At 38.3% G+C, this 27,073-nt stretch overlaps 1 protein-coding gene and 1 long non-coding RNA gene across 6 annotated transcripts in view; one reads left to right on the forward strand and one right to left on the reverse strand.

The window, feature by feature from the left end:
* The window catches only part of LOC145990403 (uncharacterized), a 64,414-nt gene extending 62,283 nt beyond the window's left edge, over nucleotides 1-2,131 (reverse strand). The window contains exon 1 of one of the 3 annotated variants that reach the window (XM_083126101.1): nucleotides 1,841-2,131. The gene's annotated coding sequence lies outside the window, so the exon portion shown is untranslated. Of the gene's footprint in view, nucleotides 1-1,375; nucleotides 1,427-1,522; nucleotides 1,818-1,840 lie in introns of those variants that run through there. The other 2 variants (XM_083126104.1, XM_083126106.1) reach the window with 2 other exon arrangements.
* Nucleotides 2,132-15,273: 13,142 nt separating this feature from the next.
* Nucleotides 15,274-26,344, forward strand: LOC145990415 (uncharacterized). 3 transcript variants are annotated; one of them, XR_014441979.1, is made up of 3 exons: nucleotides 15,274-15,412; nucleotides 19,405-19,492; nucleotides 25,256-26,344. It is a non-coding gene; the product is annotated as an uncharacterized LOC145990415 (long non-coding RNA). The 3 variants fall into 3 exon arrangements; XR_014441980.1 differs by lacking the exon at nucleotides 25,256-26,344 and adding an exon at nucleotides 23,617-23,968; XR_014441978.1 differs by lacking the exons at nucleotides 15,274-15,412; nucleotides 19,405-19,492 and adding an exon at nucleotides 24,191-24,676.
* The last annotated feature ends 729 nt before the right edge of the window (nucleotides 26,345-27,073 follow it).

Consider the following 27,073-nt stretch of genomic DNA (forward strand, 5'->3'; position numbering starts at 1 on the left):
CACTGAACATTCTGACATTGACAGGTAGATTTGCGTATGGTTTTCGAAAGAGTGTCTTCTCTTTTGGTGTCATCCTTTTGCCTATCCCGCGATTTTTTTTTGGGGGGGGGGGTGTAGCTTCGCAGTTTTGTCACTTCCCAATTCCCACTATAGTGACTATATTATAGTGATGGCACACTGACAGCAAAAGGAAAAACCTTACTTCGTGCGATGCCAAAGAATGACGTCTGGACGAAACAACTGCTATTTTAGGTGTAGGAGTCAATGGACACTGTCCGTAAGCATGTTTGTGTGGAAGTGCAACAGCAAGAGGTGCATTTTTTTATCTCCGAAGTCTTCAAAGGAAGGTGTCGTCAAAGGCACCGACTGACTTATGAAAAATTACTGACGGAAGACGTGAGAGAGGAGGGGAAGCGTTAAAACTCGACTTGTGAGGGATAAGGCTCGAGTTACTTGAGCAGTATAATTCACGACACGATCTGAATAACAATAATCGTGTAGGAATAATTCTACAGAGGTTGACGTGTGATCAATGTGTCCAGGAACGGGGGTGCCCACAGGGAAAGGGGGGGGGGGTAATGGCGCGGACCGCACCATCAGAAAGTTTATGGAGATGTTTTTTTTCTTAAAATAATATAAAATATATATATATTTAAAAGTTTACATCTTGGCACCATGCGCTATGAGGCGGAGGAGAGGGGAGTCTGGTCATATTTATTTCCTTAGTAATTCATTTCCTTTAGCTGGTTCCAAGTCACTTTTGGTACTAGGTGCACCATATTTAATCCATTAGATGGAGAAATGAAATAATTTAGCGGTGTAGATCAAGTAGAGTGTTCAGTAAAGCTAAAAATATACTTTCAGTATGAGAATACTAGTATTCACGCTGTTGTAAATAAATACTTTATGGGGATTGACATGGTCTGGGAGTACGGGGGATGGGCATCCTTGCCCGTGAATGTAATCACTTTCCTTCGATTTATTCGATGCTTGAATGGCATCACAATGATAGTATAACTGCGATCATAGAACTATGAAAGTGATTAACCTCTTGGTTGGTCTTAAAAATGTTATCTTTGCAATAGTATCACTGGCAACACTAGAGGGTTCAGGGGGCGGATGCCTCTTTGACTAACCCGCCCCTTTCAACACACGAGAAACGCACAACATGTACATTTCTGTTAAATTTAAGAGTAGGCTTGTAATAAATTCAACTGTCCTCACAAAATATTCGAATCCCTACTCCACATCCATATTTGTGACGACGTTAAATGTACTTTCATGAGGCTTACAATGATCGCCAAATCGTTTTGGGCCAAAGTTTCCTTATCACAAAATTGTGTTAGGAACCAAATTAAAGTGATATAAAAATTACCATTCGTTCAGACAAAACGTAGTTGTTCAGTTTTTCGAACACTTAAATTCGATCACTTTCACAGATTCTTCACACTTGGAAACTTGAAGCGTGCTGCGTCACAATATTCACACAAGAAGAAAAAAAAGTGAAGCACCAAAACATTACCATGATTGCATGAGAAATGCACACCACCGATCACAGCCCCTCTTCCCAACACTTCCAGAGCGCTTCTACATTATTTAATCAACAATGGCACGACGATAACATTTCTGACAAGGCATTCAATACTGCGACACGAACGCCAACACAATCTGCATCATCACGAGAAGTAGCTTTAATTGTGTCGCAGTGTGGCTACGCCTAATTTGCCCATCCAGCATCGGAGTTTCGTGTAATCCAACACCACACGCGGCACAATAGCAACTTGCTGACCAGTTGGGGTGTCGTTTGTGCACCTGTAACATGGCAAACTGCAGGACTCACCTGAGAGACAAGCAGGGGTCAGATTATTCCTTCCCGGGGTCTTATCAACACATGGCGGTCGACGACGCAGGCAGCCAGCCGAGCAGCACTACTAAAAATAGCTCACAGCGTTATTCACGCCGACTCCCACGTGAAATACAGTTTCTCTGCATGAAAATCTTTTTTCTTCTCCAAGTATAAAGTTTGCATCTTCTCCTGCATCACAGAAAATGAGACCGAACGTACGTTAGACGTTCTGGAAGAAGTTTGCTCTTGCACGATTATCTTTAAGACGGAAGTTCAGAATGGGATGCTTTCCATTTAAAATTTGCCGATTGCGTCTCGAACGCCACCTGTGGCGAAACAATGAAAGAATAGCAGTGGTCAAGAAACGAGATGCGTATTATGCTCTATTTTCATTCACAGAAATAGTGTGCCAATGGGTAAGGTCGTGGGTGTATACCCCCTCCTCTTTTGGCTCAGACTTTAAAAAAAAAAAAAAAGTTTTCGTTTTCAGTGGCTCTTTCCTCAACTTCCACGTAATCCTCAAAATGTTGATTAACCTGTGAACAGAGTAAATCCCCTTTTTAAAATTTTGGATTATTTGTGCAAGTGCGATCCCCTTCAGGGCTTAAAGTGGGTCGGAACGCAACGGAACTCTATTCCGGCAAATCAGTTTGGTGCCGGAACTCAGTTTCTGCTGCGACATTGGACATCCCTTAATACACTGTACAAAGTCCATTTTGTTACATTAATTTTTATAAGCAATAGATGAAGGGGGGGAAAAAAATCTTGTATTACATTTGTCTCCTGTCGGTGGGCGCTCCGGAAATTTAGAAAAAATATAATATAGGCCTAGTTTGGTAAATGCCAGTAGCGGCTTCTGCCTATTCGCACGTGCACAGCTCTGTACTCTGGGTCTTTTGGAGTCCTACGACCAGGGACGGCGCTACGGGGGGGGGGGGGCTGAAGCCCCCAAAACAGGTCTCAGCGACTCCATTAGGCTCCCTAGATTTTTGTAGTGCGCTAGATACATTTCGATCGAAAACTTAAAAAGTAGAAGTTTACATTTTTCATTATAAAACTTCCATTTGGGCAAGTACAATGTTCAAGTACATTTCCTAGTTCGGTTAGATCACAAGGTTATTTTATTACGATGGGTTCTAAAATCCAAAGGGGACAGCTGAAGATATGCCTGGATAACAGTGGCCCTGATCATTTGATACTAAGTAACTGGCCAATCATGAGTCTGAAATCTGCTGCCTGTCTGGTAGGTGGACATATTCAGTGGCTGTGAGATTGTTCTTTGATTGTTGGCATATGCAGATAAATATGTATAATTATTACTAGCCTCTAGAAATCTTATCACTATATTTCAAAATAGATGTAACGGCTCCTGACAAATACATTTTATACGAATAAGTCGGACGACGTTCAAAATCTACAGAAGTGTTATATTTCTTTTCTGTTTGTTAGTTCCTCATTCAAGTACCGACAATTGCATGAGAGTTAGCGATGTTCTCTCATTGGTTTCATCGTTATATCTATCCTTATCATTGTAAATATTCGAGAGGTAGAAATTACATGTTAATGAATCAAAGAGTACACAAACTACCTAATTCTTACATTCTAGCCCCGATACCGATAAACTAGCGATGAAACTGCTGCCCTGATATCAAGAGGTCCCGGGTACGATCCCCGGTAAAGGTAACATTTCATTAAGTGGTTCGGATTCACTAGAAACTCTAGCTCTTGTTCCGATGAGCCTGTGTGCGTATAATGGGCCTTAATATAAATTCGTATAAACTAATGATTGAAATACGGTGCGAAAATCAGAATGATTGGGCAATTTTATTTCTCGCAGTCCTAGTCCTACATGCTAATTAATTATGATTTGTGGGATTAGAAAATAATTTCTGCAATACCGTCACAGTGGTTTCCGTGCAGGAGAATCAATCTTTGTAGCACATCTAAAATTAATGATCCAAATCTGATCCGTATTTATGCATAGGGCTAATATATTCTGAAAGAAAATTATAATCTTCAGCAGTTATTTTCACTAATCAAAATGTCCACTGCAAGAGTTGCATCTATATTCTTTACTTTTTTGGTAATGTATTTGTCTCGTAGTGTAGGTGAATTTGTAGTGAAAATATGTTTGTTGAGAGTTGCACCTCCTAAGTGGATGATATTTCTCGCATCCTCCCCTATCTTAGCCCAAGTTTTGAATTCCAGTCGTTGAACAAGGAAACTTAAGATATTTCATCATGGCAAAGAGAATAGTATCAATATTTTATCACACATTTTCTATTCAAGGGTGGTATTGTTTATTTGAAGCCTACTTTGTTAAGTTAGCGCCGCTTTTCTGAAGCACAAAAAGCTACTATCTTACAAAGCTACACTATGAGGCAGAAAGGAACTAAAAATAAAGACTCTTCAGCACCTCCTTGCAATGCTTGAAACATTCAAGATTGCCTTTTACGAACTTTATAAGCTTTAAGTTTTACGTTCGTAATCGAATTGGTAACGAGAGGTTGAGTGCTCCATCTATTCTGTCCTTTGAGAAAGAGCTTGCAAAGTCTTTGGATTTAAACACGGTTGTAGCTGCTCATGAAAGCAGACGTACCTTATAGGTTGTTTTTTTCCTGTGGTTCATTTTCTCATTTTGGCAAAAAGTAATCAACCTCTTTACCTAGAAATAGTGTTAGCCTTAATGTAGTATTCATACGTATATCCAGCGAGTTGATATTTTTAGTTTTTATGGTGTATTTTGTACTACCCGTATGAAGAGTAAGTCTGTGATATTATTCCACTCAATAATGGCTTAGGAAGAGAAAACGGTATAATTATTGCATTTTATTTGACATGAAAGATTCGTGCCTAAAAGTATGTACTTTTGTATATGACGGAACAAAATGCAGTGATTTTCTTTGGAACTGACTGTAAAATATGTCACTGGGACATACTTTTTAGCCGGTATTAGTTAGCCCCCCGAGAATTTGGCTCAGAAATTATTAGCCCCCCCCACTTATTTCAGGCTGGCGCCGTCACTGCCTACGACCCCTCCCATATATGCAAATAGAGTGTGTATTAATGGGGGGGGGGATATCTAAGATTCTCTCACTAGATCCCACTGTCTCTTGTAATCGCAGGGGGAGCTGATGGGACTACGACCCCACTCGATAATTTGAATTTATTTCTTGTTTTAAGTCCACTTTATGCACAGATAGGCAGGCTAAGCTAACTGGACCCAGTTTAAAGTGTGATCCGAAACACTGTGCAATGTATCGAATCCTGGACCCTTTGATTATGACTTTGGCGGCTTTACCGGTACGCCATCGGGGAGGCCCTCGAAATTTTGAGACAATCTAAATTTTCATGATTGCAGCAAAGAACTCTGGAAAAGTCCAAATGATGAGTGCAACCCCCCCTTCCCCTTACAATGACCGCTGATTATCATTTTTGTTCTTGAACAACTTTTAAAGCGAAGATAAAAAAATGGGAATTATGAAATACGTTATAGTGTATCCCATCACCCACCTAGAACACAGCTATGTAATATTCGGCTATACATTTCTAACCTCCGAACCAAATCATGTGTAAGCCAGTGTTTGTAATGGACTTAAATCTTCATCCCTTCCAGAAATGATATTATTATTATTAATAATTATATTATGTGATACTATTATTACATGTACGTTCCTCTTTAATATGAATTAAAAATGAAAAAAATAGTTACCACAGAAATATAAGAGGGTGCACAACATTTCGAACACAGTTCATCCAATTCTCTGCATGTTCAACAATGACGTCACTAAATAGGGATTTCGTTCGGGTGTGATTGAGACTGGACGAAATGTTTTCAGCAGGCTCTGCTATTGGTCGGGCATGCTAAGATCCTCTCTTTACCACTTTCTCTCGAATCCTCCACTTGGCGAGAACTTTTTCAGAGAAATGTGATCAATCACAAGTTGTATTCTTTCAATTAACAGATTATGCTGAAGCTAATATAGCAGAAATAGTTGGTTCAAAAGCAAGTGGTAGTTTGTCTGGTGGTTAAGGCAGCTGCTCCGCTATCATCAGGCATAGGCGTGCTCACGGTAGGGGGGGGCAAGGTAAGACAAATCCCCCCTCTAATCATGAACGTCTGCAGATTTTTCTCGCGGAGGGACAAGCAAGGTATTTTTCCTTGGAGCATATTACCACGATAATAGTGTTGCCCCCTCAAAAAACACCACTTGAATTCGAAATTATCTCATTCCTGCATCCCCATTATAATAATTAATGTAAATTACTGACTGAAATTAAATTATATGTGTGAAATATACACTTTTAGGTTGACAGTCGTTTTCTACAGGGGAGATGTGGCCATCCTTGTCCCCCCCTCCAGACGTCCATGCCCCTATATTATTATAAGGGGTGTCTCAGAAGTAATTTAATTCTTAAAACCATTAAAATAAATACTTAATTTTTTTGTATAAAGATAAATTTATTACCAAAACAAAGCTTAAACATTAAATTTTTATTTGTGGAAAAGAGTATTGGACAAATGGTGACCATTCATGTTTTCGCATTCAATTATTCTTGAACTAAACTTTTCGATCACTCGCCGAAGCATTGCACGAGGAATACCATTGATTTCATCTGTAATCCTTAATTAAATTCTCTCAAATTTTGTGGCATTGGGGTGTATACCTTACTCTTAAGGTAATCGCATAAGAAAAAAATCTAGTGGTGTCAAATCGGGACTTCTCGGTGGCCAGTTAATGTCGTCCCCTCTGCGACTGATGATCCTTGATGAAAAGCATTCAATGATTCATTAGTGACGTTTTAATTCTTGTGTAATAACAATTTTGTATGGGTGGAAATGCATATCCTTGTGAATAATGCGATGAACTGTCGATTTCTGGAATTGTAAAGAAGCTGCAAGCAGTCCTAACGATTGGCGGCGATCCTCACTTAAACAGACTGGCGCACAGGCTCAACGTTTCTGTTCGACCTTGATGACCTTGGACGTCCCGGCGGTTCACTCGTCATAGTGCTCCCAGTGTTTTCAAACTTTCTTACCCAATATTTAATTAAATTTGCGCTTGGGACGTCTCTCATTCCTGTCAGGTAATAATGATGCCGGTACAACTCTCATTCCTGTCAGGTAATAATGATGCCGGTACAAACGATGCACAACAACATAAGAACCATTATCTTTATAACACGCACGAACACAAAAAGCACGTTACTGCCCCGTAAAGCGCTCCTTGTGATCTATCTCATTTCTCCGTAATGTGCGAATTGCCCCAGAGGGCGGATTCAAAAATGAAAATATTTCTGAGACACTCTTTACTTTCATCTAGAAATTTAGGGTAGAGGAATCTTATCGCCGTTATTAAACGATATTATGCTCTTGAAGAAAATTAAGTTTTTTCAAGCCGATGAAAGTTCAAAGCAACTACGGGGGAAGAAGGTGCAGTGGCAAAAATACAGGGGGCAGTGCCCCCACCCTTGGACTGAAATAAATTCTAGGGGGGAAGGGAGGCGAACATTGAACTAAAGAAAGAAACACTAGCATAATCTAAGAGCAGTAGGACAAAAGGATACTCAAGATAATATTAGTTTTCACGTATTTCTTGCATTATTTCTTACAGACGGCCAAACGTACATGCAGGGGGCACAGAGGGGCAATTGCCCCTCTCGATTTCTAATTTTATACAAATAAAAATACATTTTGTAAAATTATATCAATTTTGTTGTTGGTTTGTTATGGGGCGGATGAATTGATTATGTAACATATTTAAATAATATATATAAAAGTTGTGTACGTATAATAATAATACCGTTACTATTATTAGCACGTTTATCAAAGTTCTTGCTCCCCAGACAAAATACGTGGTTACGCCTATGAGGGTGTGCATTATTTTCTACGTAATTGAAAACTATCCCTCTTCGTTCTCTGTCAAATTTCTTCTCACATGCTTCATTCGTTAGTTATGGTCTCTGGGTTACCTCAAACTCGAGTTATTCCTTTGGAGGCATGCTAGTACAGCGAATTTGCAACAAATTTAACCCTAAAGTGCCATATACCAAGGGGGTCCATTTTTGAGATATTCCACATTTTCGATTTTGTTGCAAAAGCGCCGAACATTTTCAAAGAGCAGGTCAAAACTTATTCGATGTTTAAATTTTCAATGAAGTTGCTTACCAAAAAACAGCGAATATCTCAAAATATCAATAAGACACTAAGCGTACAAACTACTAGAAAATATTTCCTTGTTTTATCAGCTGTCCGACAACGTGTTATAATGTGCAGAAAAAATAAAAAATTCTGGAAAGAAGTTCAATAACAACGGGACAGGTATAGCGCGATTATGAAGTGGAAATTGAAAGAACAATTAGATTTAAGAAAGCTTGCATGTAATAATGGATTTAGTTCACAATCCTCTATGTCGAGTACACACCCGATCCCGCTTCCTTACTTCTGTTTTAGTTACTCTTGAAGTGAAACAGCGTCGCATTTCTTCAGTCGCATCGACGATTCTTGGTTCCACGGAAAGTACTGGTGTTGCGTAGACTTCATGTGCCCACCCACATCAAAATCGACAGGAATCAAGTCGGGACACCTTCCAGTTGCAGGCCACGGGATTGGCCCTACCCTACCGATCCAACTCCTTGGAAAAGTTGCGTCCAGCCACTGCCATACGGCGACTCGATAGTGCGCTGGACAGCCGTCGCTCTGGAATATCATTTGTCGTCTTGTTGCGAGAGGGACATCCTCAAGCAATGTCATCAGCTCATTTCTTAAAAAATTCTTCGTAATTCTTCCCGTTTAATGTTCGAGGCAGAAAGTAGGCGCATTTTTTTACTTTGATTATTCTGTTGGAATCATACCCGTCGAAAGGAAGGGAGTCGGAACCCCCTTGGAAATTGGCATCGTTCATTTCAGTAAAAAAAATATAAGAAAGCTTGTTATTTTTATTGTTAATAGGAGAAATAAAGATCATTTAGTTAGTATTTGAACAGAATATAGCGACAGTAGAAAATGTGTTAGATCAAAAAAAAAATAAAGGATAATATAGGAACCAAGTTGTATCTCCATGTTCTACCATTTAATCCAAGAAATAAATGGTTCCACAGTTTTCAATATTCCAAAAAATATAGTTTTATGGGAGAGGTCACAACATAAACCTTATGAGTAAAATTTTCCCCTACCTTTTACAGCCTTTTCGCCAATGATGTATGCAAAAGTTAATAACAAATACAATAACTGTGGATTTTAGTACACTGAGTAAAATGTGAACAAAAAATGTATGAAATAACTTTTCACTAGATATTCACTCATCTGTTTATTTTTATTAGTAAATATTTATCATTGTAAAATAACAATTTTATTATTATCGATTTCTATTATTGTTATTATTTTTACTATTAAAGTTTTATCATTTCCCGAGACCCAGCAAAAAATTCTGGCAACGCCCATGGTTGGAATAATATCTAACTGAAATTTATTTCTCTTATTATTATTTACAATAAAAATAATATACTTTCTGTTTTCTGTAACTTGAAATGAACGATGCCAACTTCTAGAAACTGGTCAATGGACCGGTTCGAACCCTCGCCCTTCCCGACGCTCATTTGCATTACATACATCTATTTTCAGCTACGCAAGATAAAAGAACGCTGGTTTATACCGTCGTGCAAAAAGACACTCACATTTTTCTCCAGGTAAAGTTATTGCACTGCAGTAATACCAGCACTATTAATAATAACTGAAAATTAGGAATGATTGATACTGAGAAAAATCTTTCAACAGAATAATATTAAATGATCTTGAATAAGCTGTCGATGAAAGTATTAACTCGCTGCTTTCCCTCCTCGTATCTCTGCTCCATCCAATATCAGTTGTGCAAAATATAGAACTACCGTGAATGCATCTGCACATGTTAGATTGCCGGAATTGGCTTTCGTACATCTCTCACATGTCATAATCGAAACTTTAATTTTGAAAATCGCACAGAATCCTCTTCAATATTCAGCGTTACAAACACGAGGAGCAACGAACGCCATTGTACCTGGATTTCTAGAGCGCTAAGCAGACGACCGAGTTCACTGCCGAACGAGAACATCATAACTGGAATATCCAATCAGAAGCCGTTCGGTTTTGGTGACGTATAGCATCAATTTGGCACAACTTCTAAGGCCAATTTCTCGCAAACTATTTCGAATTAACACAAACTATTTTGCACAACGTTAATATAAAATGAATGGCATGCAGTGATACAGTTAAAATCAAATTTTAGGTTAGAGTGGAATAGTCCATTCGCTGTACTATCATGCCTTCAAAGGAATACGTCGAGTTTGAGGTAACCCTGTATATAATTGAAAGACATTTCCACCCTATCTCTCATGGATTCTTGTTATTCGGATGGCAAGAAAAACTGTAGGATCTTTCCCGATAAGGTTTTTCCCTACCGTTTGGTGGGCGACCTCGTGGAAGATCCACCTAGGACAATGGGCCTGCCTATGCGTTGGTGGCCCTATACTAGGTGTGATAGTACATGAGGTTTTCCGAGCTAGTACGAGTTCGTCTGTTCTGGAATATTGCTGGTTAGGGAAAGTAAAGCCCTATGTTTGCTCAACATCCACTGTTGTTATGCCGGGTTGAACTGGGCCAGCTTGCCACATTAATATTACAGTAATAACTAGGGGTGTGCGGGATCCCGAAAAGTCGGGACCGGGATCGAGAAAAACATTTCCCGTTCTGATCCCGACTTCGGGAAATGACTTCCCGACTTTTCGGGATCCCGAGCAGTCGAAACATACCGAATGGTCGTTTTAAAAAGGCGTTAATTCCCGGCGTTTTCTGCATTGTAAGTTTCTGGAACTTATATGAATGTGCTAGTTTTTATTCCAGAAATTCAAAAACAATCACTTAAAGTGAAAATGACGTGTAGAATTCGAGATTTCTAGAGCGTCGGGAAATTTCGAACACTGTCGTCGAACATTGTCCCGAAAATTTCCCAACATTGTCGGGAAATTGCAATTTTTTTTCCGTCCCGAATGTCGAGATTTTAAAAATTTCTCGTCCCGACCCAAAAAATTATGTCCCGCACAACCCTAGTAATAACAGTAATCCCTGAAATTTTCCCACGTCACTTCAGGCAAATGTAGGTATGTAATGAATTAAATCTTGATAGCCAGTGTGTATGGAGGTATGCAGATAGTAGGTATATAATGTAAGACAATAACGGTTCTTCCTTTTGGGTCTGCGAAGTAATTCCTTAAGGTTAGGTTGAGTGATAGCTGATAGGTATTTCAATGCTTGGCCTACCTTAGATTTAAACATGTCAGTATTTGCAGACTTCCTTATGGGCCTGGTCAAAGCAAACTATTGTAGGTGGCAGCACCCCTGTGGTGTTCCCACGCGTTTGATGGGCAATTGTTCTCCCATTTAAATATATGCGGAATTTGATGCTGAAGGTGCTGCTATTACATTAAATTTCAAGTTTAATTTCATCTTAACCTCAGAAATTGTATCTGAACATGATAGTTGAATAATCAGTGCTGTAAAATTAAGATTTTTGAAAAGTCGATCGTCAACAACAGAAAAGATATCGGAACTCAAAAAAGCCTTAAAATTTGCAAAGCACTTGTTTATGTCACTTGCAATATTCACAATTTAAGTGCTTTATTGTTCTGAATCCGGTAAGGAATGATACATAATAATTCCGCGCGACTGTACTTTTATTTTTATAGTTTTTTTTTTAATAACAGATTCTTTTTTTTACGTGACATCATACTTTCCGCATGGCTAGTAAATATGGTCCTCTGTTTTATATATACACACACTTATCGAGAATAATAATTATTACAAAAATGTTTTATCTTCTGTTCCATTTTTCGCAACCTCTAGGTACAGCGCCTTGAATAATGTAGTGTGGAAAACGGCACGGTTCTGCGCTCTCTGGCTGGTTCCACTCGAAAATGATCCGCTAGAGGCGCTGGTGTTGGACCCGGTGCTTGGTATTCGTCTGCTTAAAATGGAAGTAAATGGAGTTTTCGCTGCAACGTCTGATTCTTTTACATGAAGCATTTCTATGAATGTGATAATTGCTATGATATTTGGTACAGTGGTCGCGAAGATATTAATGAACATTCTAGACAGTCGACCACGTCCTGTTATCGTCATACTTTCGTTAATAATACGGGAGAAAAAATACGCGTGGAATGATCTTGGCAACTAAATTTTTGTGTATGAATTAGGTTCATTATTATTATTATCATCATCATTTCTTTTAAAGATATACACACTGAAGCATTTGTATTTTGGATATTTACTGTCTCTTTTCTTCCGCTTTAAACTAATCGCGGCGATGATGACAATGATGATTGCATGAAATGACAAGGGGAACCCCACAAAACTTTCTTAGTGCCATCGACATGAGTGTAATGCAACTTTCAAACCAATGGGACAAGCGACACGGGATGTTCACACTGTCACACTAGTGACACACACTTCCAGACTGTAAAATAGCATTCATTGCACATGAGGGTCCAAACAGCAAACGACACGTTCATATGGCGTATTCACGTGCTACTTGTTACTTCGGTCGGAAAGCTCCTTAAAGGAAGGGTGCTGAGACCGAAGCGACGCGCTACAGGGGGAGTTCCCAACTAAGTGACAAGCGACATGGTGCCTTCAGTCTATCAGCAAGCGTTGCTTGCGAACAACAGATAGGCGACACCATAAACCGCACATTACAACAACATATCTAGGCGACACGATAAGCCACACGTATCGCTTTGTCGCTTCTGCGTCGCTCAAACTGGGCCATTTCCTCAATAGCTTGCAACATGTTGCCGTGGTTTGTTGTTCGCGCATACGCGATGCAATGAGTGTCTTGTTTAGTGAGATTGCGCACCAAAGCGACAAGCGGCACGCGACACTTATTGCTTGAGGATTTCACCAACCAAACGCTGGCCTGTGCTTCCCGTCATGCCGCTAAGATGTGAAATGTTGCTCTTGATTGGCTCTTTCCAAGCAACATGAAAGTTGCCTTGGACCGAATGACCCGTGTCGCTTTGGTGTGAAATCCTATTATCGTTTGTAGCGTGTCGCTTTGGTGTAAAATCTCCTTGAGGAAACGGTACAGTCAGAGCTTGTCCCCCTACGGTTCGAAAGGCTGCATTGATTTCCAACTGCTCGCTTTCAAGTGACACTTGTGGTTTGTCGCCTCGGTATGAAATATATCTCACGATACTATTTTATATTCTAATAATTCTAATAACATAGAAAAATAAACTCTAATACACAGTCCAAGGCCTGACGTCCGGAATCACATTGCGATGTTTCTTCTTGTGTTACGCACGCATGCTATTTATTTATTCATTTTATTTTACTTTTCTTTCCAAATTAATGCCATTTCGTGCCTGCAAATCACTCCACAAATATAACTGTTTCCATCAATTCACGTACCGCCTTTCAAGACAAACAAATCTACATCATATATTCCAAAAACTAACAAAGCCGCATTACTTTCATAAGAAAATTAGCACCGACATTGATCGCACTGCCATCTATGTTTCTCATCCGTCTGGGGAACCAGTTTCTTGGTTCGTTTTCCACACTACGTTATTCACGTTATTCAAGGCGCTGTACTCTAGGGCTTTCATATTTACGGAATTGTAATTTTAAAATTATTGTTTCCAAAAAAAAGACGAAAATACAAGGGAAAATGTCTGCTTGCTAAATACAATGAAAAAATACGTTAGTATTAAGTTATCAGATAGGGCATTAGTGTCATAGTGTATAATAATAAATATCATGTGCTTACGCAATTAATAAATGTATATTTTTTTATAATTTTGGGGAGTTTCTCGTGCTTTCTCCGATTCCAACTCCCGCCGTTGAATTACACATACGCGCAACCAGAAAAAAAAACATATTGCGTAGTGTAAAAATCTTACTTTTTGTATTATTGACCCCGTGGCAGCTAGGGATGACCCAAATGACGTCTAGTTTAGTGCTCTTTGTTCATAAACATGCTATATTTTGCCCGTTTGAGCTACCCTGCCGTTGCTCTTTCATGTATTAATTCTTAGTTTCAGAAGAATGTAATTTTGGGAAACTTAAGCCCCTATGGAACTGGATTTCTATTTGGAATGTTCTAATTGACGCTGGACTGGCTACCCATTTGCTAGTTTTTGCCTCACACGGTACTTGTTACACCGTACTTGTCGATAGTCTTTCGTTCCCATAATTGCGGCCGCGCGAGATGTAAACAAGGTATCACTTCACACTTTTAAAATACGATAACTATCCAACCGAGAAAAATATCGCATCGCATTAAATGGTTTCAGGTAAAGAAGAACGGCGCTGATAAAATACATACTTTACAACGTTTACTATACACGTATGGAAGAATATTTTAGCTTTTTCAATTGTAAACATGCCTTCGTGTTGTATGCACTCGGAAGCCACAGACAAAAAAAAAGGCTACTTTACAAACTCACAGATTATCTTCACATGGCCAAACTTTGCTCTGATTGGCTGTTCCACAGAATCTAGTCGAAAAAGTTAGTAGCAATTAGAACATGTCCTATTCCTCAAAACCAGTCAAGCAGTCAGCCAGGCGGTCATGATTCCTACCCAGAAAGTCAGTTCATCGCCAACTAGGGCATTCCAACTAGAAATCCAGTTCCGTTTGATAGGGGCTTAAGACTTGCTACATAATCTTAAAACTTTACTAAACCTATTTTAATTATCAATTTACACGAGAAATTCTTACCTTCGTTGAAAATAACATTTGAATAGCCATCCCATCACACTCCAATGAAAAGCTTAGGGCAACCAAATGACGAACAAAATTATTTAGGGACACAACCGGGGGGGGGGGTGGCGCCGCCAATAAACCTAAATGCTCTCGTAGTTAGGTTAGGTTCCGTTAGCATTAAAATAATATCGCTAAATGCTTTCTAAAGAAAAAGGTTCTAAATTACCTGTACATTCATTTCCACTAATCATAAAATTGCATTTTTCTCGTCTTCATCTGTTCTTAAGATTGGCCGAGTCTGCTGCCACGCGCGTGTCAGCAGTAAGAATAAGCGTCAAATTTGCACAGGAAAATTAAAAATTTTCTTCTGCCCATACTGCTTAATGACGTGTCACCGCGCGGGTCTCACTTATCGCACAAAATTTGAGCAACCTTGTGTTCTGACATCACGGGAAAACACTTTTTAATTTTAGGCTAAATGCCTATGTTGTTAGGTTAGGCTAGCTATGTTTAGTTCTCTTAGCCTAAATAATATTTTTTTCATTGTATTTATGCTAATGGAAACTAACCTAACAGGCCTAACCTAAGCTGGTAGTCATTCGTCGTCTGACGTCAGAACAGAAGGTAGAAAAACTGTTGTGCGGAGAGGAAGGCCCATCACGCGCGTGATTCCAAGTCCAAGATGGAGTCGATGCAGGAAAAGGTTTGTTCCTCATCCTCAGTACGTATTATATCAGATAAACTTTTAATAAAGAGGAAATTTTTAGATTGCAACAAGTTGTCAACTTCGACGAAGATGCAGCACTTCGAACACAAGTTTTGTGTTTTGGTGAGCTTATAAATCACACCTCTGTAAAATAATTTTACACAGTTTCACCATAGAGAAGATAATTTTATATAAAATTATAGGTAAATGTTTACCATCCTTCGGACACCTATAACTTCTGAGTTTCGTCAATTTTTGACATTTGTACTTATGTATCTGCTTCGCGGATCATTTTTTAACGTGTATTCACGTTTTTTTGATAATTTTTTTTTTAAAAAAAGTGTTTTTGTAACTGAAGAATGTACGTTTCCCCAAATGGTTTGTGGGGCTATGTGTCAATGGTTCGTGGGGCTATGCGAGAATGGTGTGTGGGACTACGCATATTTTTTTCGAAACCAATTTTTAACTATTGTAACCTATTGTGACCCAACCTAACCTTACCGGAAATGGTTCGTGGGGCTATGCGTCAATGGTTGAATTTCCGCTTTGAAACATTCCCACATCACACAAAACACCTTCCAGATGTTAGACAATACTACAGGAACTTATTACGGTAAGTAGTTTCTTCTGTAGAAATCTGTCCGAAGGATAGTAAACTAGTACCAAATTATATTCACTATGACTAATAATAATAGGCCTCATTGTAACCAAATGTCTGAATATTCTAGTATTTATTACACTATGTGAAACTTGGTCTCTTACTTGAAAAGACTAACATAACTTGAGATCCTCGGAGCTGTTTCTTCCAGGCCTAAAGTCGGGAAACCGTGTTATTACCTGTTCGATCTCCGGTCAACACCTCTCACTCGTTTATTTCTTCATTTTTAACATTCGTACTTACCTATTCTGCATTGCGAAAGATTGTTTAAGGTGGGATTTTGCTTTTTTTTCACGAAAATAATTTCAATTTCTAACATTAACAGTAATTATTGTTCTTGCTCTTTTTTTGCTTCCGTAACATACAATATGGCGGGCACAGCTGTGAATCATAAGTGGGTATGCAGTGTTTCCAACCTTCTTAACCGAAAAATGCCCCACAAACCATTCCCGCATAGCCCCAAATACCATTCACGCATAGCCCCACAAACCATTCATGGTAAGGTTAGCTTAGCTTAGGTTAGGCAAACATAGTTACAATGGTATGACTGAAGATGACCGGACCCCTCTCCGATTTTCTTCATATTTGGCATACTTACTAATTGAGGCCTGCTAATAACGAACCTGAAGTTAAAATTTGTCGGAAACATCTAGAAATTTCAAAATAATTGCGAACCATTGATGCCAGCCCCACGAACCATTGACGTGTGGTTAGGTTAGGCAAACATAGTTAAAATTTCGTGTCATGGTAGTATCAGGATCTAGAAATTGCAAAATAATTTGAACCATTGATGTGTGGTTAGGTTAGTTCGGTTAGGCAAACATAGTTAAAATTTGGTGTCGTGCTAGTATCAGGAATATATATATTTGCTTTTGAAACAAAAAATTTTACGAAAATTGACTGCTTCCATTCCAAAAACTAACGCCTTATTTTTGCTTATTTTGCAATTTCTAGACGTTTCCGACAACTTTTAACTTCAGATTCGTGATTAGGAGGCCTCAATTAGTGAGTATGCCAAATATGAAGAAAATCGGAGAGGGGTCCGGTCATCTTCAGTCATTCCATTAAAATTTGGGGTCGTCGTAATATCAGGAATGTATATTTCGTTTTTTCATATTCTTGCAAAACAACAGTGTGGTTGGAAACACTGACAGGGGGGTTATGTCATTGAACGTATGCAACACGTAGAGGAAGCAAGTAAAAGCAACGGCAATTGTGCACCGGAGATATATTTCTCTTCAAAAATACATGAATTGCCGGTCCAATAGATTCAACGATGAAAGAAAATACGTCCACGGACTTTGACAATGCTACAGAAACTCATTTTCGTAAGTAGTTTCTTCTGTAAAAATGAAGAAATCCGTTGACCAGAGATCGAACAGTTACCAAAAATTACTGTTTATTTCTGAATTGAATTCTGATGTCATGAAACTCGGATCAAAGGAAGCCATGGTGTATCGCATATTCTTATCTATTTAGAAACAGGCACATACCCAGGATTTTTTTAAGGGGGAGGGGCAAGTCCATAGGTCCATCTAGAAGTTTTCCTGGAGGGGGACAGCATGTACTGTAATGTAAAAATTTACATACATACATACACAGATTATATTCATATAATTGAGAGAGGGTGTGTAGAGAAATTACTGAAGAGACATATTTTGTTTGAGACATATTGATGCTATATAATATTTTGTTGACTTCCTAATCTTTATAGACAGTATTCATGTGGAACATTTTGCTCATTTTGATGCTACGAATCGTTGAAGAACAATATTTTCTAACCTATGTGTATGCAATCACATGACAAATATTTGCAATTGACACTTGACATTAATTTATTTCTGTCAGAGTGAAAAAAATGTAGTATGGTGCGCATAGACTGCAGGAATCCTGTGTATTTTAAATATCTCTTACAAAACTTAAATTCTTTTTTTGAAACATATAAAATAGCCTACGATTAGCAACAATATCAGGGTGTCTACCAGTCAAGGAATTAACAGGTAGGTCAAGAAAGTCTTATGCTTGTGATCAAGAATTTTTGCTATTTTTTTTTTTTTTTTTTACAGTATAGTGAATTTACATTGTTATATAATAGTACTGAGATTTGATAAATTTGAATATTTGGAAATTTGAAATTGTATTGGGTTGTGGTTAAGATTTGACAGAATCTCGTAAACAATATTGTAGTTATTTCTTGTGTGTTTTGGAAATATAACGGTATCTGTAAAAAGTACTTCAGGTAAATTTTTGACAAAATAATCTAGCAATGCTTCTGCTGTGAAGTGGATTCTCCTATTTATATTATGCATTAATCCTAAGCCATACTATAACTGGCAGAATCAACATCAATTGCAGAAAAACCCTCATGTTGGAGAAATAAGAAATTCATTTTACCCAGACCTTGAGGTGTGGTCCATTTTTGCCACCAGTGAACAGAAGGATAAAAAAAACCTCAAGCGGAACGGCAGTGACAACAGAAGATACACAAACGACCAATAATGTTTCTTTGTTGAAAGAAAAGTTTCTTGTGTGGATGATCTGGAACTTGATGTGTCTGACTTTGTTGCCCTAAAATACAGTCCACTTCTATCTTGCAAAGTGGGACGTGTGTTTTCTTAATATAAGAGTATTCTAGCTGATAACTGAAGGAGTTTCAAGTTCGAAAATTTGAGAGGACATGGTGTTATCAAATGCAATCATGATCTTGATCTGTAATGTATTGTTTCATTTAACTCAGAACCATATTAATTGAAAGAAATCTGTAGCGAATGAGCATTCAGAATAATGCATATGCATTGCCTGGCATGTAATCTTTCATAGTTTGTAATATACAGCATTTATAAATTAAACAGGTTTCTAAAGTGCATATTTTACACTTTTCTAGTGCATATTTGCATGCATATTTTACATTTTTTTAGTGCATAACTATCTGAGTCCTAGTGATCTGGTTAGCAGCATTCCGTATGAGCACCATCAGAAGGCAAATCTTGGATTGAAACTAAGATTGCAAGTGTGTTTGGAAATGCATAGTGCCCAGCTGGAGATCTGGCGATGAACCAAACTACGTCAAGACATTAATTTTAAAGTTTCCTCTGTTTAACAAACAATATTTTGTTGTAATACTTTAAAAGTTATAGGTTTTTTGAATCCTTTTAAAACACACAGTATACATGAAAGCTGAAGATATTAATGGATGTGACTTTGGGCTTTTTCTGGTCCCAAATTATACTTTTTAGTTAGTTCACAGATTGTACAAATAAAAACATTAACACATCATAACTTTGAGTATATAGGCCTAACTATATTGACACTTGTACAATCATTATTGATAACATTCATTCTTTTATTTTAGACCTAACAACTTTTAAGCTGTCTTTTGTCCATGTTTATTTTTTAAAAAATTCACATTATTGCTCAACATTAAAAAATATCCTTATATTTTTCCTCTTATTTTCAGAAGAATGTTGCCCACACGTGACGTAAGAAGTTTTATAGCATTCTGTGGAAGAAAGTTGAAGATATGAAAGGAAATGTGACATAGAGTGGTAGGAAATAGACCTGTTTATGATAATCTATAAAACAATGGAGAAAGGAGATTTCAAATTAATTATGTTGTCAAGTAAAGCAGTTTGGAAGACAGAAGGTGCCTGTTACAAAAGGAGCATTACATTTGAGAAAAGCGCAATATCCTGGTTTTTCTTGGTCCCAAATTATATATTTTAGTTAGTTCACAGATTGAATAAATAAAAATATTAACACTTCATAACTTTGAATATATAACTATATTAACTAACTTGTGCAATCACTATGATAACATTGTTATCTGCACTTATAGCACAGAAACTAAGCGCTTTGAAGGTAAAGTTTATAGGGAAAAGTTACATGTTTTTAAGATATCTACCAGCATCCAAGCATTGTTGAAGTTGTTTTGTGACATCCTGTATATATATAAACAGGAATAGGATGAGAAAAAGTGCCAGGAGGGCAGATAAAATAACAATGATGAAGGAGACAGTAAACACTTACCACACGAAAAGAAATATGTTTATTTCACAGTATTTACCACATTATTATTCGTGAAGAAAGAAGTAGACTGTGTTACGTAGTGCACCTCCATCTTGAACCTTTCCAGTGAAAACCTCACCACCACCGAAATCTATGCCCTTTCTAAAGGTCTCACCTTCTGCCCAGCCTCCACCCCAAACAATTTCTGGCTATTATTTGACATACAAACTTTCGGCCTCAGACTTAGGTGGATGTACTTTTGGGCCAAGAATCCACCCTCCAATGCCAATCCTCCAGACATACATCCCAGTCTCCTGCAGTTCTGCCCCCACTATCCCCCTCCCTTTCCAACCTTTCCCACCACAATTTAACCCCAGCCCAGCACCAAGCCCTCCAATCCCTCTGCAACAACCCGGACATCAAAATCCTCCCCGCCGACAAAGGGTCCACCACAGTAGCCATGAATTCTTCTGACTATGTGTCGGAAGCCTCCTGCGAACTCTGTTCATCCACCTACAAGGCCACCATGGTTGATTCATACACCACACCTAAACAAAATCAGTGACTTTGTCCTCTCCCGAGGCCTCCCCCTGAAGGCCTATCGAAATCCACTATCTCCTCACTCATACCTAACAACCCCCAACCCGGGAGACCCATTATGTCTAGCTACAATTCACCCACTGAACGCATATCAGCCTTTCTAGATTCTCACCTCCAACCCCTCGTCCAAACCCTGCCCTCCTACCTCCATGACACCAACCACTTCCTTGACATCATCCACATCTCACCACAGTTGATGTCACTTCCCCCTATGGCAATGTCCTCCGTGCCATGGAATAATTCCTTAACAGCTGACCCAAACCCCACAACCCCAGCACCCACTTCCTGATACAACTAGCCAACCTTGTACTTACCTGCAACAACTTCTGCTTCGGAGATCAGCATTACCTGCAGATACGTGGCACAGCTATGGGCACCCGAATGGCCCCTCTTATGCCAACCTGTTCATGGGCAGGCTGGAACAGAAATTCCTTGACTCCCAACCACTGAAACCACTCCTTTGGCTTAGATTCATTGATGACATTTTCCTCCCCTGGACACATGGTGAACCCTCCCTCACTACATTCCTAAACCAACTGAACAACTTCACCACACTCAAATTCACCTGGTTCCACTCCAAAGACCAAGTCACCTTCCTAGATGTGGATATCCACATTGCGGGAGACCACTTGGAAACTTCCATACACATCAAACCGACCAACCACCTCCAGTATCTCATCTCCACTACTCCAGCTCACACCTCTACCACACCAAAAAAGCCATCTCATTTTCCCTTGCCCTCAGAGGCCAACTCATCCCCTTCATCCTGCCAAAACTACAACCTACTCCTGCACCAAGCCGTAACCAACCATCGCTACCCCTCCACCCTCATCAACAAACAAATCACACGAACCACCTCCCACAACCGCACCAAACTACCCAAAACCAACCTCCAGCTCTGATCACCCAACACCACTCCCACCTTACGAAAATCAGACATACCCTGCACTCCCTCCTTCCCATTCTGCACAGTGATCCTGACACCAGGGACATCTTTCGGGATAAACCTAGGGTTGTCTTCCATCCCCCCCCCCAACCTCAAGAACATCTTGGTCCAAAACACTCCACCCCTTCCACACCACTCCCCCAGCTCACAGGTGCAAGACCTGCCCCATACTCATCACCTCCCCCACCCTCCTGATCCCCACTGCTGCAGGTGAGTTCACCCTAAGGGCACCTGCCATTCATCCAACCTCATTTACACCCTCATCTGCCAAATCTGCAAAAACTTCTACCTGGGCGAAATCTCCACCCCCGTGAACCTTAGGATCAATAACCACCTTTCCTCCACCCAAAACTCCGATTTCACAGTTGCCATCCATACAAACAGCCATAATACCACCTTTAACAACTGTTTCCGTGTGGCCATCATCCAGCCTTTACCCCCCCCCCCCCTCTCAGACCCATCTTTCTGCAGGTGATGGGAAAGGGCCTATATATCATCATGCACACCACTATACCCCCCCCCCCCCCAGACTCAACTTAGCCAACCAATAACCCTTTCTCCTCCTCCCCGAAACCACCCACCATGCAGTAAACACTGGTGAAAGTACATTTGTCAACTCTCAACTGTTTCTGGCAACACTGACGGTACGGATGCTACCGTCAGTATTCTGTGCCCTGCAGTATGTAACACAGTCAACTTCTTTCTTCTCCAATGATAATGTGGTAAATACCACGAAATATCAACGTATTTCTTTTCGTGTGGTAAGTGTTGACTTCTCCTTCATCATTTGTATTGTGCGTGTGTGTGTGTGTGCACGTGTGTGTGTGTGTATATATAATGGATAAAAGCAAAGAGGGCCAAAAGGGCTAAGTAAAAATCAAAGAAGGTAAAAGGAAACACTCACCGGACAGTAGAAAAATTCAAAGTTTTCTCTAACTTCATGAATTTTTCTACTGTCCGGTGAGTGTTTCCTTTTACCTTCTTTGATTTACACACACACACACACACACACACACACACACACACCCACACACACACACACACACACACCCACACACACACACACACACACACGTACGTATAATTATGTTTATTTTCAAATTTATAAATCTTCCGTGAAACATGTGTGCGTCAAAATTTTACATTCTACAATAATATATGCTTCTGTTGAACGTAATTTCAATAGATAAATTTTGAAGAATCTAGAAGATTAAATTAACCATTTGTTTTTACAAGTTCACTTATTTGGTCATATAACAATTAAAGAATTGTTATATTTATTACTGGATCATTTTTACCATGTATAGCACGTTAACGATACTTATCTCAAAGTCCAAGATCAAATAAAATGGTTACTGAATTCACGTCCTCTTCACGTATCATACACCCGAAAATTTATCCATTTCCCGACTTAGCAATGTGGGTTTTGTCAATACATATCAAATATGGAAATATAATTCTAACACAACATTAAATGTGGTAATTTATCTTGTTTAGAACAAGAAAAAGACTGATTTCAGTCCTATCACAAAATTAACGACTTCACTTTTCAAGTCCTTCCATTTTTCAGTGTCAGTGTATCCATGTTCATACTCTTTTTACCATATGCACAGACTATAAATTTCTACACATTTCAAAGTGAGAAATATAATTTTATACATTCTTACTATATGGATATTGCTGTATAACAATGTTTGCACAATAAATCAGATTATAAGTTACTCAATTACCTGTTTTAACTAACGTATTTTATGTTATTAAATGTTTAAGGTTTCTCTACTTCAGCGGGAAAAAGGGTTTTCCCGTAGGTCTTAGATATTTCCCTCAATGAAAGTTAGCAATAATTATCAACTTTTACGTACTCAGGATTACTACATACATCGCTTCTTAGAACAAATCGTAAAATTTAATCAAATATCAAGTTTATAACATCATAATTTTGCTAGAACGTGTTCGCAAATTGTACGGAATACATACGAGGGGGTATCCAAAAGTTTAAATTATAATAAAGAAGTTATAGAGATATTTACATGAAACTTTTTGTGCATAATCAGTGTCATTGCCTTGCATACTTGTGCAAATATCAAATCTTTGTCTAAAGTAGTTTTCTTTTCACAGGCTGTAGAAGACATCAACCTGCATGATGAACAAAATTGAAGCCCGAAGTGTCATAAAGTTCCTCCATTTGAAGGGCAACCCACGACGAAATGAAAGCTGTCTATGGGGATGAAAGCCCATCATATGACACGGTTGTGAGGTGGAAGAGGAACTTTCAAACTGGTCACACGTCCCTGACAGACAAGCCACGAGCGGGTAGACCCTCAATCAAGGATGATCTTGCCATGGTGAAGAAAGTGGAGGCCGTTATCCTCGACGACAGAAGATGGTAAGAGTGATGGCGGAGACTGGACTAAGTTACGGAGGTGCGTGGAGGATTATTCATGAGGAACTGCACATGAATAAGGTGTCTGCATGCTGGGTATCTCGCTTGTTGACACCTCTTTAAAAGCAAACTCGCCATGACTTTTCCCAGCAGAATTTGACTCTGTTGGAGCGGAATGAAGATATTTTTTTGCTCGTCTCGTCACTATGGACGAGTGATGGGTATACCTCTACGATCCGGAGACCAAAGAAATGAGCAAGGAGTGGAAACATCCATCCTCCTCCTCCCCCCCTCCCAAGAAGGCGAAGGTCCAGAAATCTGCTGGGAAGGTGATGCTGTCCGTTTTTTGGGATAACCATGGGGTAAACCCTCAACAGTGATTACTACTGCAACCTTCTGGAGAAACTGCGTGATGCATTGAAACAAAGACATCGTGGCATGATCAGCAAAGGCATCTGTCTCCTGGCCGACAATGCACCCGTCCATACGGCCCAAGCATCTGTTGTCGCCACCCACCGGTTAGGCTATGAACTTTTGCAGCATCCAACTTATTCACCTGATCTTGCACCAAGCAACTTCTTCCTCTTTCCCAAGATGAAGAAACCACTTTGTGGTCAGCGATTTGACGACTGAGAGGATGTCATTTTCAAACATTTGGAACAGTAGTTTTTGAGCAAAGCGGAGGACTTCTACAAAGAGGGCTTGAAACAGGTGAAGAAACGCTGGCAAAAATGTGTGACTCTGCAGGGAGACTACGTGGTGAAGAACTAACTTTGACCACTGCAAGTGACTATTGTATGTTTTTTATTTCACGGTGATAATTAAAACTTTTGGATACCCCCTCGTATGTGTACTCACATAATCTCAAAATACTTAGTAAATCAAAACTTGTAGATGTTTTTATGCTCATTGCAATACTACGGTAAGTACATTGGTGATCTATCGCAGCCAAAATTACTTCGCCATATCTTTACTATTTTAATATACTTGAACATCAGAAATGTACACCTATCTATACTAAGGTTTAAAGTTAACATTTAGGTTTGATGTTCTCTGAACACTAGATATTTTCTCAAATAAGTCTCTTTATGCAAATTGTATTATTCTTTTATAATGGTACGTAAAGTACCGTTATGACATTCTGCCATTTAGAACTAGGCCGCAGATATATTTTTAAGATGAATATTTCATTCAGTTTCTCCACTGCGAGTTTGACATATTTTATGTTGGTAGTGTGTACACATTGGTATACAAATATCATATACGAGTACATCTGTAGTACAGAGACTTTCATGTTAAAGTATGTATAATCATCAGTTTAATATACAAATTTGCCAATTTTCTATGTTCATTGATCCATATTTGCATTTGCAGGTTTTTACAATATGGTGGTGATTGGAATGCTGGGGGCTTGTCGTTTGTGGAAACCTGTAGCAGCTGTCATTCCTGATAATGTGAAGAAGAAAGAAGAAAGATCACCTCAGGGAACAACCAATAATAGAAGGCTGATATATCTATAAACAGCCTGAAATTTAGTGCAAAATTCCACAATTTTGTTATTTTTATGTTCATATCATATAATTCACATGCTCTGGTTTTGTGAAGTAAATGTCCAAATACAGTTTTTTTATATATATATATATATAACAAAACTCAGTGTAATTATTTTGTTACATATATAAAAATCAAGAAGATTAATTAACCATTCATAGTTTTCAAGGAACATTTACACTTTTATGTCAGAGCAGTATAATATCGGTACTTTATTGGCATATATAACAATTTCATATCGGTTCATTTCTGATATAAATTTATTTACAGTAGCAGTGTTTACTAAATGAATTTGTTTAAAACAAAATTTTGTGTAAAAAAGAAAAGAAATTGTGCACATTTTGACTGTCTTGGATTCAACTTTCACATTCTTAAAATATAATCAATAATGAAGTAATTCTTGAAGTTTTCTTGGGATGTCTGCTAGGTGAGTTCCGGATATGCTTCTAAGAGCTAACGTCATCCATGCCTCCACTTCAATCACTGAAGATAAGAGTGGCGTTAGCTCTCAAAAGGTTGGAAGCATTATCCAGAACTGGCCTAGCTGATATCCTGAATCTCTTTGTGCTCAATAATGGTTTAAAAAGTAGTTATTGTTGCACAAGTTATGTATTGCCAGGTCGATATTAAATTTCTTGTGCATGCAATTTTTTTGTAATCATATAAGTACCAGTCAATATTGATGATTATTATGCAATGAGTGTTTAAAGTATTTTTTATTCATTATATATTGTTTGTTTTTAATGGTAATTGTAACCCATGATACTGTATAATACACATAGAGAAAAAATTGTAAGATATGACAATGTACAAGACAGCAAACATTTTAGTTGTGATCATTGTTTATAAATCTGTATATTTATTTGAAGGATGTTAAAAAAAACTAGAGTATATTAAGAATTAAAATAAATACTTCAGTGTGAATATAAATGTTTTGTATGTTTTAAAAAAAGGTATATGATCATTTAGAGCTATCATAATGCATTGCATTGTATGGTACACATTGAAATATAAACATTTTTTTGTACATATATTTTTTTTTGTTTGTCCAAAAAAAAATGTTTTGTTTCAAAGAGAATGGTATGTTATTTGTTGTATTTTTTTGTATTGCTCCTGTATTTTTTTAAAAAAAATAAATGTATAAATGATGTATTGTGTGTATTTGATTTTAAAACTTTTCCCATTTTTAATTTAGAATTCTAATGAACAAATAAGCTAATATTTAGAAAAAATGTAAAAGGGAAAAAATCAATTATATGCAAATGGATAATTGCAGGTATTAGGCAATATATTACTGTTAATAATAAAAGTAAGTATTAAACAAAACAAGTCACTACCACATGCAAATAGTGACTTCTGTGCTGTGAAGAAATTAAATATGAGTGCACATAGGTGTGGTTCATGAGACCATAGTACGATCATATGTGTGCAAGATACAAAGTAATAATTGATGTAGTTCAGCAAAGGGCAGCACAAATAAACATAGTGCTGTCATCTATGAGCATGAGTCTGAAGTTTGTAATTTAGAGCCCCAACACTAATGGCCTGACATCTATTGGTGAAACTCTGAACTAACCAGTGTACAGACATGTACTGCCATCTATGGACAGAAGTTTGAAGCTTGTAATTCAGAGCCTTGCC

This window comes from Lepisma saccharinum, chromosome 1 (genome assembly GCF_977018435.1).
Source record: "Lepisma saccharinum chromosome 1, izLepSacc3.1, whole genome shotgun sequence".
NCBI classification, from domain to species: Eukaryota; Metazoa; Arthropoda; class Insecta; order Zygentoma; family Lepismatidae; genus Lepisma; species Lepisma saccharinum.